The sequence below is a fragment of the Trichomycterus rosablanca genome, chromosome 18 (genome assembly GCF_030014385.1).
Source record: "Trichomycterus rosablanca isolate fTriRos1 chromosome 18, fTriRos1.hap1, whole genome shotgun sequence".
NCBI classification, from domain to species: domain Eukaryota; kingdom Metazoa; phylum Chordata; class Actinopteri; order Siluriformes; family Trichomycteridae; genus Trichomycterus; species Trichomycterus rosablanca.
Window position 1 is genome coordinate 11,661,703 of NC_086005.1, and position 13,237 is coordinate 11,674,939.

The following is a 13,237-nucleotide window of genomic DNA, read 5'->3' on the forward strand; positions in this document are numbered from 1 at the left end:
GGCCATCTTCATGTAGCGCAACAATTCGTCTTTTAAGATCCTCAGAGAGTTCTTTGCCATGAGGTGCCATGTTGGAACTTTCAGTGACCAGTATGAGAGAGTGTGAGAGCTGTACTACTAAATTGAACACACCTGCTCCCTATGCACACCTGAGACCTAGTAACACTAACAAATCACATGACATTTTGGAGGGAAAATGACAAGCAGTGCTCAATTTGGACATTTAGGGGTGTAGTCTCTTAGGGGTGTACTCACTTTTGTTGCCGATGGTTTAGACATTAATGGCTGTATTTTGAGTTATTTTGAGGGAAGAATAAATTTACACTGTTATATAAGCTGCACACAGACTACTTTTCATTGTGTCAAAGTGTCATTTTGTCAGTGTTGTCCCATGAAAAGATATACTTAAATATCTGCAGAAATGTGAGGGGTGTACTCACTTTTGTGATACACTGTAGGTGTTGTAATATTTTTAGAAAACAGAGTATTTTTTGACACATTTTTGTCACACAATTTCTTTCATTTTGTCTGGCGCAGTACTGGCACAGAAGGTACCAAGCACATAAACATAGGTAAACAAATCTCTGCTCAGATGTAGCAGCCTATTACACTGCACGGCAGTGCTACCGGTCTGGTCAGACGCTGAGACACAATAGGCCGTGTCTGAGGGGAGAGAAGGCCGGATGGGGAATCACCTCCCTGCTGCTGCAACAGCAACTTCTACTGTTTGTAAAACAGTAAAACAGTAGAAGTAAAACAGCACACAAAGTGAAAGTCAAACATCAATTCTTTGCAAAAATGCCTCCACAGTTCCACAGTCCAGATCTGCCTCCTATCAGAAATGTATGGTGCAGCATGAAGAAGAAAATCAGACAACAAATAACATGGACCATTGAGCAGCAATCAAGAATGTCAATCAAGAATGGACTTAAAATTCCACTTGCAAAACTGTAACAATTAGTGTCCTCAGTTTCCAAACCATTAAAAAGTCTTATTATAACGTGATGGAACATGGTGCTAAACATGCACACTTTTTTGGATAGTCGTCTAATTCTAAATGTTAATAAGTGAAAACATTGAAGATCTTTTTATTTCTACTTTTATTATCTGTTAAATAAAAATGTAAAAGAAAGATTTTACAAACTATTATATTGCATTTTGTCAGTATATTATAATAGCATCAATGTCATTAACCTTTGCCTACAGGCAACTTGAGGGTAGGCCATGGCCATTGCCCTAGTGCACAACAAAAGGTCGTGTCTGGACACGGCTTTCTTCCTTCTTTCTGATTTTATGGCAGCTGCTGCGGCTAAGTGACGCCAGCAGTAAAAGCGCTAACGATGTGAACGGTTCAGCCCATTCCAATCACGTCTCATTCCAATTACCATTATGGGTGATGTAGACAGCACTGAGACGGCTTGTTTGTTTTAAAGTGTGCAATAACATTAATGTTGTCACATAAACTGTGAAAGCTTTTACATTTTACAGCAAACACCACAACATTTCCACACAATTTCCTTAGACTTTGGAGTCACAAAGACATACAAAAAGAATGTATTTATAAGCATAAACAAATATATTTTTCATTATATTTTCATTTTCATCAACCACAACTGGCATTATCCTAGTCAGGGTCATGGTGGGTTCAGCTTTCCCGGAATACCGGGTGCAGTGCAATGACACACAGTATTGATGTAGTCATCAGAACCTTTAACAAAGCCATACTACACTGTAGGTTTGGTGCTCTTGGGGTCATACATGCAACCCTTCTTTCTCTAAACATGACAAGTATGGTTTTATTTGTGTTTAATCTGACCATCGGTCCTGTTTGTCCAATGCTTTGGAGTTGATTTGTTCTCTGTGTAACTGTTACTCCTGCTTCTTTAAGGTCATGCTGTGACTACTGAGTTACTGATGGCTTTCCTATTAGCTTTATTGTCATTAGTCACAAGATCACATTGTGTTATTCTGTGGGTGCACCTGGCAGGGGACGGTTTGTGGTTCCAAACCACTTGTACTGACAGGAATATTTAAGGTTCCTATAAATACACTTATGTTTAATAACGGATGTGTTACTAGGTTACTCCAAAATAGACTTATTTTCTTGAATGATTAAAAATAAACAAAATTTAAGTTTAGGAATTTAAGTCTTTACTTGAACCCAATAGTGATGCTGTGATGAGATCTGAAACGAGCAGTTCAGGCCTGAAACTTAACATTGTGTCTGATTTGAAGCAGTTTTGGACTGAAGCAAAAATTCCTCCACAATGACTTATACAACAATGTTAAATTATACAAAGTATTTAGTTTCAGTGATTGTTGTTATGGGAGGTGCAAGCAGTTAGAAATTTAATACATGATGGAGTGTCACAGAGAGCTGTATCATGTATGGAGGAGAGTCACGCACTGCTATCCATCGTTCAACCATCCATTGTGATGGTGCCTCGACCAGCCGGCAGAAAATGCCATTGCAGCAGAAAAGACAAACCCTGTCCAACTTTCTCCCTCAGACATAGCCAATTGTGCCTGTTGGATGCCTGGCCACATTGATAGCACAGTTGAGATTTGAACCCAAGAGCTCAGAAGTGGTGGGGTAGCACATTAGACCACTGTGCCACCCAAGGGCTTTTAGGGATGTCGGATAACTTTGTCCATTAAGTATCCCAGGTGGCATAGCGGGATATTCCGCTAGTGCACCAGCACCGAGATTCTGAACGGCGTTGCCACCAGTCGGCTGGGCGCCATCTAGCGGGCAGAATTGGCAGTGCATGCAGGGAGGGATGACCTTAATATTCGGGCGAGGTCTTCAAACGCTGTCTAAGGACCCTGATTGGGGATAGAGGCGCCTGTGCAGAGTGCATGGGTGGAAAAGGGCTCCGTTAAGGGCTGCACGTAGGTCAGAGGAGGCGTGAGCAGCAATATACCCTCCTCAAATAAATAAATAAATTAAAATAAATAAATATATTCTTTTACATAATGTGTTTTTATTGAAGTGTAAATTTTAATTTCATTTATTGTGTAATTTCATACTTTATTTTATGATTTGAATTCATTCCATGTAGCAAATATTTAACCATCAGTCAATGCTCCATACTACAGCAGCTAGTAACCCCAGCAAAAGAAATAATCTTTTCCCTACTCCCAAACTGGCAGGTGATTTATAAGTGGTCCATGTCAGATTTTATTGCCTCCCATAGAGAATGTTTTGTCTGTACCTCGGACCATCCAGGTCCATTCCTTTGACAGATGGCAAGACACTAGTAATTATCAGTCGCCACGAATAAATCAAGTCCTTTACTGTGTGTCCTGTGACGCCCTTGAAGAAATAACCATTTTGGAGATGAGGGGAACCTGTCCAATGACACTTTCCTGAGATTTGTAAATCTCCAGCTCAGGCGCGCATAATGACTGGTTGTTAGCTGAGTGTTATTAGAGAGTCTGTGGCTAACATTATAGATCTGCATTTCCTGAGGGGTAGTTGGAGTAATGAGTAAGTCCAGTTACTAACATTGGCTTTGCCGAGGTATGTTAATGTATGTTTTTGGCTCTCCAAATGGAATTTTCACACCTCAATAAAACATATCCTCCTGCCAAAGATAGATTGCCCTGGGGACAGTGTTGTGAAAAAGTAAATGCCCCCTTTCTGATAGCACGTTATTGAATATTTGCAAGATTTTAGAACAATAAATATTGTGTTACACAGGGGAGGAGTAGAACACATTTAATAAAATACTTTTGTCCATTCGTACATGCATATTACCAGTAATTACCATTAATATACCAGGTTACTAAACTTGTTGGGTTTTTTTTAATGTAACCTAGTAGAGAAACTGTGGTAAGAAAGCAATTTGTTAGCAGTTGTTAGGCTAAAGGGGCACTTACTTTTTACAAGGGTGTAATGTGTGATGAAAAACATTGTCTTTTAAATAATTGTTAAAAAAAAAAATAATAAAATAAAAATAAATAAATAAAAAGTACCCTTTGTGTAATACTATAAAAATGCTATCATCTAATCAGTCATTAATTCATTCATTTATTCATTCAATTTCACCAACTGCTTTATCCTGGTCAGGGTCACAGTCGAGAGGTTACCAGAAACAATTTATTGCAACCAAATTCTCGCCCTCTTTTGGATGAGTAAAAACCACAGCTGTTTGAAATACACTTCACAAGTTTATTTAAGCTTGAAGCCTAAAGTTCACATTTTATTTATTTATTTTATTATTTTTTTATGCATTTTCTCCCTTTTTCTACCGATTTTTAGCACGTCCAATTTTTACCCGATTGCGTTATGCTTCCTCTCTACTGGAGCTGACCCCCGCCCCGACTGAGGAGAGCGAGACTGTCACTGCATCTTTTCACCTGCTCGAGGCGAGTTCATATGTGGATCAGCTTTGTGCACGGAGAGCCACACCCTGATCAGCATTATTCCCCGACTCTGTGCAGACGCCATCAACCATCCAGCAGAGGTCGTAATTCGCTCAGTTATGAGGAGTCCCTATCCGGCTCATCCTACCACATGATGAACAACAAGCCAATCGTTGTTCATGTAGCCGCCCAGCCCAGCCAGACGGCAGAGCTGAGTTTCGAACCGATGAGTTTGAAATGTCAGCTCTGGTGTGCTAGCGTGCTTTACCGCTGCGCCACCTGAACGGATTTTTTTTTTTTTTTTTTAAGAATGACCGTTGCTAACCGTTTTATGTGAATACTACTGCACTTCAGATTGGGACAATCCTCTCATCGGCTGCTGTGAAGTTTCCCTCTCAATGGTAACCCCCCAACCTTTACAGGAATAAACATTTTAAATTGTCCCACAGCCATTCTCACACAACACACATAGACACCTGGCACTTCCTGCACTGGTCTGTGAGATCCACCCGGTCTGACTCAGTAGACACAACGCATCGTTCACTCTCACCAGTTGATTGAGTGATGAGCAGCACATGATGATTCACCCTGAATACACAACCAGTCCAATTACCACCAATTTAATCACTCATGTTCAATCCCTGGTTACAACAATAACTTGCTATTGCATCGCATTACACAGATGAAGACTGATACTAAGAGATTTTAGCTGGAACTGCTCCACCACTGTAATTCACTTAGCAATTCAGCTAACATGCAATTTACCTAACGTGTAATTTTGGAATTTATTTGATACTGGAGGATTCACGAATGCAAATGTCGTGCGTGTGTGCAAGATTTATACATTGGGAGTTTGGAGTTAAATTTGGCTCACTTGTCCAAGTCGTTGGCATTTAGGAATTAATAAGAATTATCTGTGCCAGTACCCCATATACATAAATTAAACAGAGGTATTTTGCCAAGGTGGTAACAGTAGAACAGTAGACTAACTAGTTTTAATGATGTATGCAATTTTTAGATGTATTGCTAATTGTTTTTGCATGACCAGTTTTGCTGCTTTCAAGTCATCCTGCAATTTTCTCATGACTTTTATGTATTAATCTGAGCTCTTTATTAGATCTTAGGCAATGTACTTGTTTAGGACAAATACTTGTGGTTCTATAAACATTCCACTTTCAGATTATTAAACCAATTACACTGACAGGATTGTTTATGGTGTTTGCTGTTGAAAGTTTGACATAAGCACTACATTGCTTCCACCTCTATAAAACATGCAGAATGTGGATTATCTACTTGTAATTTTTCCTTGATGTCAGTGATTAGTGAAAACTGAATGTATGGTGCCAGCCGATGGATTGGTGCCCTACGTCCAGTGTTTTTATGTGGCACCGGCCCCATAGTGAGCCTGGCAATAATGAAGCAGTTGGTAAAAATAAATGAATGAATAGTTCTTCGAAATCGAAATGAAATGCCTATAGCCTAATTGAACCCATCAAGCAGCCAACCAAGAATAAATGGCTCATAAACGCTGTGATTTACAAGCTAAAAGGCCTGAGGGCTGCAGGTCCTCGCTGACAGTGTTCTTTTAATGATGGTTAAGATATTGACTGGTAATCACGGCACTGAGGAGCAGAATGAATACCAGAGCTTCAGGTGTTTACAGGCTTTATCAGTGTAATGACAGGGGATTGATGCATTATCCTTTATGACAGTTACGGAATGTCTTCTTCTATCACTGACTGTTTTTTTCCAGTCGGAAAATGAGTAACATTTGTTCAGTCACTAATAGCTGTAGCACTGACGTTTGTACCATTTGTTATTATAATATTAACTTTAATTCTATAAAAGTTGGGACAATAAACAGTATAAATAAAAACACAAAGCAGTGATTTGTACATCCAATTTCACCCAAATTTAAACTAATAAACAAAAATAATTTTTGTTAGTTAGTCAGTTAGTTAGTGTACACTTGTTCTAAAAGTAATGCCTCTAACACATTTCAAAAAAGTTAGTACAGGAGTATGTCAGGCATTTGGGATCATGCCTGGGAATAAAAAACACATCCCAGGTTATTTTTAATGAGCTGGGTCAAGGATCACCATTTTTTAAAGAACAGTATATAAGTTTCAACAGTTTAAGAATATTTCTCAAGCTGTAAGTTTACTGTAAGATTAGGTGTTTCTTACTCTACAGTGCATGATACCATCAAACGATTTAGAGTATCCAGATAATATTTGGGAGTTAAAGACACTATAATAAACAGGACCAAAAGAACTTTAATAACACTACATTAAATATCAAATAGATATTAAAACATGGGCACAGTAACTCATTACCAAATCATTGTCAAATAAACGCTGTTCAAGAGTGCTGGTGGTAGACTGGCCTGTCTGCCATCCAGAGCTGTTTCCAACATTTAAAAAAAATGAAAACCAGTTGCTTTTAAGGTAGCACAGCTACAGCTGAACGGATGTTTACAAAACATTCAAATTGGCGCTCAGGTGGAGCAGCAGTAAAACACGCTAGCACACCAGAGCTGACATTTTGAACTCGTCGGTTCAAAAGCTCTGCCATCCGGCAGGCTGGGCGCCTACATGAACAACGATTGGCTGTTGTTCATACAGGGTGGGAGCCGGATAGGGACTCCTTATAAGTGAGGCAATTACGACCTCTGCTGGCTGATTGATGGCGCCTGCACAGAGTCGAGCGATAATTGGAATCAGGGTGTGTCTCTCAGTACACAAAGCTGATCCTCACATGAACTCGCCTCATGCAGGTGAAAAGATGCAGTCGGCTAATGCACACGGGTCACGGCTCTCTTCAACCAGGGTGGAGGTCAACATCAGTAGAGAGGAAGCGTAATGCAATAGGGTGATTGGATACGACTAGATTGGGAGGAAAATTGGGGGGAAATGCAAAAAATAAATAAAGCTGACATTACTTTACAACAAAAGTGTTGTTTGAAGGATTCAGGGAAGGACTTCTTTTTTGGAACGTGTCACAGATATTGAATTTGTAAGGATTGGAAATGAAATGTTAACACAATAATAATACTTTTATAACTTTTTCAAATTAATACTATGTTTTATATTATATAAGGTGTGGCCTCTGGCCCAGTAAAGACAGCTGGCCTTGTCTGAGTGTAGATGCAAAGACCACTAAAGGACCCTTTTCTAGAGATTTTCATATCAGTTGACTAAAAATAAACTATAAGCTATACCAGGGCAGAATTTTAAATAAACTGACACATGGAGAAGGTGGCATCATATAACCACACTGTTAAAAAAAACTACTGAGATCTAGTATGACCCATTCATCTGCCAGCATTTGTCAATGTACTCTGCATGGCCTGATGCTTAACTTTATGCACCTGTTAGCAATGGGTGTCTACATACTTTTGGCCATGTATGCAGTATACTGAGCACCACCTAAAATTAGAGGAGCTTCCTGTATACTTGTTGTAAACTCGGAGCTGTAAGTAAAGTACAAACATGTACAATTACTCATTTCTTGTTGAACTGATTTATGCTCTGCTGAGTTGTTTGCATGTTTGAAGTGGCAGCTACAAGAATGTCATGACTTGTCTGACACTCTTGGTTGTTAAAAGAATGTATGGCATCATTCCACGCTTGTAAAGTACAGGTTTAGTGAGAAATTAAATATACACCATGTTCTACCTGATTTAAATGTAATCAGTCAACCAAGAACTTTCAGTATCACGTTATTCGTTGCACTGAATGATGTAACTTACAGTATAAGCAAAGCTTAAAGTTACATATTTAGCATAGACTTACCCAAATGGTTATGTCTACATCAGTCAGCCAGAGGGTAGCAGCCCCCCCTAGTGGGATATAATGGTCCTGCAGGAGGTAGGTCAATTATTCTTAATGGAAACCAATGTAATTTGGCTCTTGCCAATTCTTTTGTGAGAAAACTGTGAGACAAAAGTTAGAGAAAAATTGACAAACAACATCTTGTAGGGAAAAACTGAACCTGCTTATCTGTAAAAAAAAAAATATATATATTAGGCGAGGTCCATATACTGTACATTTTTGCCATTTAGCAGACGCTTTTATCCAAAGCAACTGATCAGCCATAACATTAAAACCACCTCCTTGTTTCTACACTCACTGTCCATTTTATCAGCTCCACTTACCATATAGAAGCACTTTGTAGTTCAACAATTACTGACTGTAGTCCATCTGTTTTTCTGCATGCTTTTTTTGCCTGCTTTCATCCTGTTCTTCAATGGTCAGGACCCCCTCATAGCAGATACTATTTAGGTGGTGGATCATTCTCAGCACTGCAGTGACACTGACATGGTGGTGTTATTGGTGTGTGTTGTGCTGGTATGAGTGGATCAGACACAGCAGCGCTGCTGGAGTTTTGAAATACCGTAGCCACTCACTGTCCACTCTATTAGACACTTCTACCTAGTTGGTCCACCTTGTAGATGTAAAGTCAGAGACGATCGCTCATCTATTGCTGCTGTTTGAGTTGGTCATCTTCTAGACCTTCATCAGTGGTCACAGAACGCTGCCCATGGGGTGCTGTGACTGGATATATTTGTAATTGGTGGACTATTCTCAGTCCAGCAGTGACAGTGATGTATTTAAAAACTCCATCAGCGCTGCTGTGTGTGATCCACTCATACCAGCATACCACCACCCTGTCAGTGTCACTGCAGTGCTGAGAATGATCCACCACGTAAGTAATACCTACTCTGTAGTGGTCCTGGGAGAGTCATTGAAGAACAGCATAAAAGGGGGCTAACAAAGCATGCAGACAAACAGATGGACTACAGTCAGTAATTGTAGAACTACAAAGTGCCTCTATATGGTAAGTGGAGCTGATAAAATTGACAGTAAGTGTAAAAAAAAGGAGGTGGTTTTAATGTTATGGCTCATTAGTGTATATTGTCAGGGTTAAGGGCCTTGCTCAAGGGCCCAACAGTGGCAACCACTAGGCTACAACTGCCCTTAGTAGCACAAGAACAGAAATACAGTCCGGTTTTCTTCTGCCACGGGATGCCAGCATCCTTTATCTAATTTCAGGAAACTCAGCTGGCTTTGTGGCAGTTTGAGAGGCAAATATGGAACTGCCCTGAACGAGAGAGCTGCCCAAGAAGCGGTGTTACAACCCCTTTTCCGGATAGGTCCCCACACTGCGGAACCACATTGAGTGCAGTCAGTTGATGGTGTTGGTTTACCACTTGTGTTTCAGATATTTCACCTTAACTTTATCTCATGCACATCACAGTAATATGAACAGCTCTAGGAAAGAACGTTTGAGCCCCAGAAGACTTTTAGATTGTATAGCCCAGAATTGCTAAGAAGTGCAGGATTTTTGACAATACAGTACCATCTAGTGGTGAGATGTTAGAAATACTCATGTTATGTGCTGTATAGCCCTGTCCCAGTTCACCAGTTCATGCTCTAAGGTTGTCCCTAAAGTGCACACTTTTGAGAGGTTGTGAACTACAGGTGCATGCACATTTAAGATGTTGAACACCCTGAGTTTAGGTCACTTTAACTGTATATCACATCGTCTTGAAAGTGACAGTGTTTTAGCACCATATTGAATTCAATCTTAATTTTAAATAAACACTTTATATTGGTCAGGGTCAAAGTGAGTTTGGTGCTACACTGGGTGTGAGGCAGAAGCACATCCTGGAACAGGTGCCAGTCAATTGCAGGGCTTACATTTACATTTTCAGCATTTAGCAGACGCTTTTATCCAAAGCGACTTACATCACTGTGACAGTATGTTGTCTAAGCAATTAAGGGTTAAGGGCCTTGCTCAGGCACCCAACAGTGACAACCAGGCGGTGTTGGGGCTTGAACCAGCGACCTTTCGATTACTAGTCCAGTTCCTTAACCACTCTCAGTTGAACTAATGAGACAAATTAAAGGAAAAATATGGGCTGGTGAAGAACGTTTGGGAAGTTTGGGTACCTGGGGACATTTTGCAGAAATTCTAACTGGCATACACTAAGAGAACAGTGCATGCTTAATGATTGACTCAGGCAGTAAAGGGTTCTGTGTTATTCTTTCGTTGGCATTGTACAGATGCACTTGATGTCTTCAATAATCAATAATTATTCCAACTTATGGGCTGATTAATATATTGAAACGTTTCTATACTGATAGGAGTGGTTGTTTTCTGGATGACAATTCCTTTATCCACATATACTGTGCATATAATGTGACTTTTGCAGTCCCCGTTCTCACATGGTGGACAGATATCTCCAAAACATTCATCAAAACATCTATTGAAAAGTTATTTTGGATAAAGGGTGAAAAAAATAATCGATTGAACAATATAACATGTTATTTCTACCTATAAACAATAATACTACGATCTCATTACGTAGTTCTATGACTTTAATGAGGACTTTTAAATGGATACGATTCCCTGCAGTCTTGTTCCAAAATGTAGTAGACGTCACCCGTGGCTTGAGGCTTAGGGGTGGAGAGTAGTGACCGCAGTACCACAGCTTCACCACGGGGGGCAATAACTTTCACTCTCTACACTCATTCCAATGGAGCTACTGCTGCTGCTCAGAGATCGGACACATAAACACCTACCATCAGCGCCATGGAGCGGGCAAAATCACCTCCACAATCACCCCGAGACGTCTGAACAATGCTGTTTGTCTCAACTGTGAGTTTCAGCTGCAGGAAGCGCAGGCGGAGAAAACAGGTAACTACAGCTGTAAAGGATATGGGTGCGTCCCAAATCGCTTATTAATTCCCTAAGTAGAGTGCTAAAATCCATTCTATCGCTACTATTTTAGCACACTCTGTAGTTCAGTAGGGTGTTGTTTGGAACACAAACTGATTTTCTCTGGCTGGTATGTTGGCCAACTTTTTGCGTATTGTTTTTTTATTAACGTATATATTAAGCTGACACATTCGTTTCCTAAATCTACATCTCCTCCACATTCGCTGAATCCTTAGACAAAGTTTTGACAACTGCGTTCCGTTAGCGTCAGCACCGGCTTCACTGGAATGTTCCTAATCACTTTTTAACACCCATATTTCGTTAGATCCCACCTTCTGCGCTGTGATTGGTCAGTAGTTCAAAGTTTGTAACTTCATTGGTTGTCTGGCTGTACTGTTTTAACAGCTAGCCAATCATATTGAAGTAGGACTTAGCTTGTGTCTGAAAGTAGGTAGGGAAAAAAATCCTGACGTGAACAGTTTACTGTCCACCTTGTAACTTTAAAAGCCAAGAGTCCCAAACGTACAGCATACAAATTTAGTAACAGTATTTAATATTTTCAGCTCGAGTAATAATATGTTTGAAAATGTAATACTGTCATTTACTATGCTTCTACACATCTAGACTAAACACCAATGTTTTATCATGCAGTGATAGCTAGCTAGACAGGGCCTTGGTCATCTGAGTAAACCACAATGGCTAGATCCCAAAATACACTTCTTCCCTTAAGAAGCGCACTACATATAGCCTGCAGCGGTATTAGCGGTTATACACTACAAAGTGCACTGTTATGTAATTGGGAAGCTGATCGAAATACAGACAGTCTCAGCACGACTGATGACCTAATTAGCCAGTGAACGTTACATAGCGTTCTGTTAACATTGTATTAAGTTACATTAAGCTACATTATACGATTTAAGTCAGAAGTTTACACACTCCTGCAAGGACCTTGCATAACATGACATGTAATTTTATGACATATAAACAGGGCTGTTTGACTGCACCCATTAGAAAATTATTATAGAAAGGATTATCTTATCTTAAATACATGGAACAGTGGTCTCTGGCAAAATTGTCAGGCTTACATGTATGGCATATAGCAGACGTTTTTATCCAAAGTGATCTACAGTTGTGATCAAATACAATCCAAGCTATTTAGGGTGCTGCTCAAGGGCCCAGCAGTGGCAACCTGGCAGTGGGACTAGAACTAGCACCTTACGATAAATAGTCCAGTACCAACTACAAATGTCTCTAAGTGCCTTTATGTCCTCCGGATGCTCCGGTTTCCTCCCACAGTCCAAAAACATGCAAGTGAGGTGAATTGGAGACACTAAATTGTCCATGACTGTGTTTGATATAACCTTGTGAACTGATGAACCTTGTGTAATGAGTAACTACCGTTCCTGTCATGAATGTAACCAAAGTGTAAAACATGACGTTAAAATCCTAATAAACAAACAAACAAACAGATGAGCTCTTTGACTGAAAAGAAATTATTAAACCGGGATTGATTATGCTGATAAAACTGTTGATAGTAACAATGTCTGTGCTTTGTTTGTTTATTAGGATTTTAACGTCATGTTTTACACTGTGGTTACATTCATGACAGACACGGTAGTTACTCATTACACAAGATTCATCAATTCACAAGATTATATCAAACACGGTCATGGCCAATTTTATATCTCGAATTCACCTCACCTGCATGTCTTTGGACTGTGGGAGGAAACCAGAGCACCCGGAGGAAGCCCACACAGACATGGGGAGAACATGAAAACTCCACACAAAAACACAGAAAGAACCCAGACCGCCCCACCTGGGGATTGAACCCAGGACCTTCTTGCTGTCTGTGTTTTAAAATGCAAAGCAGAACAGAAGCGCTGATGAATGCAGACAAACTGCTTAATGTAGTTATAGTCTATACATTTTGCTGGTCTGCTTGGTAATCATAGAAATTACCTCGTCTGAACCTACAGTCCCCAGATGTTTTCCAGGAAGCTTTATATATAGACCTTGTTTGTGTCAGACACCCTACTGCGTGAATCATTTTGACTTGGTAAAGTGTCACATTTTGCTCAGTCACGGTGGCCTTGGAAAATTTCAAAGTTCACTGTAACTTCCAGTTAAACCACTGTGTGTGTTTTTG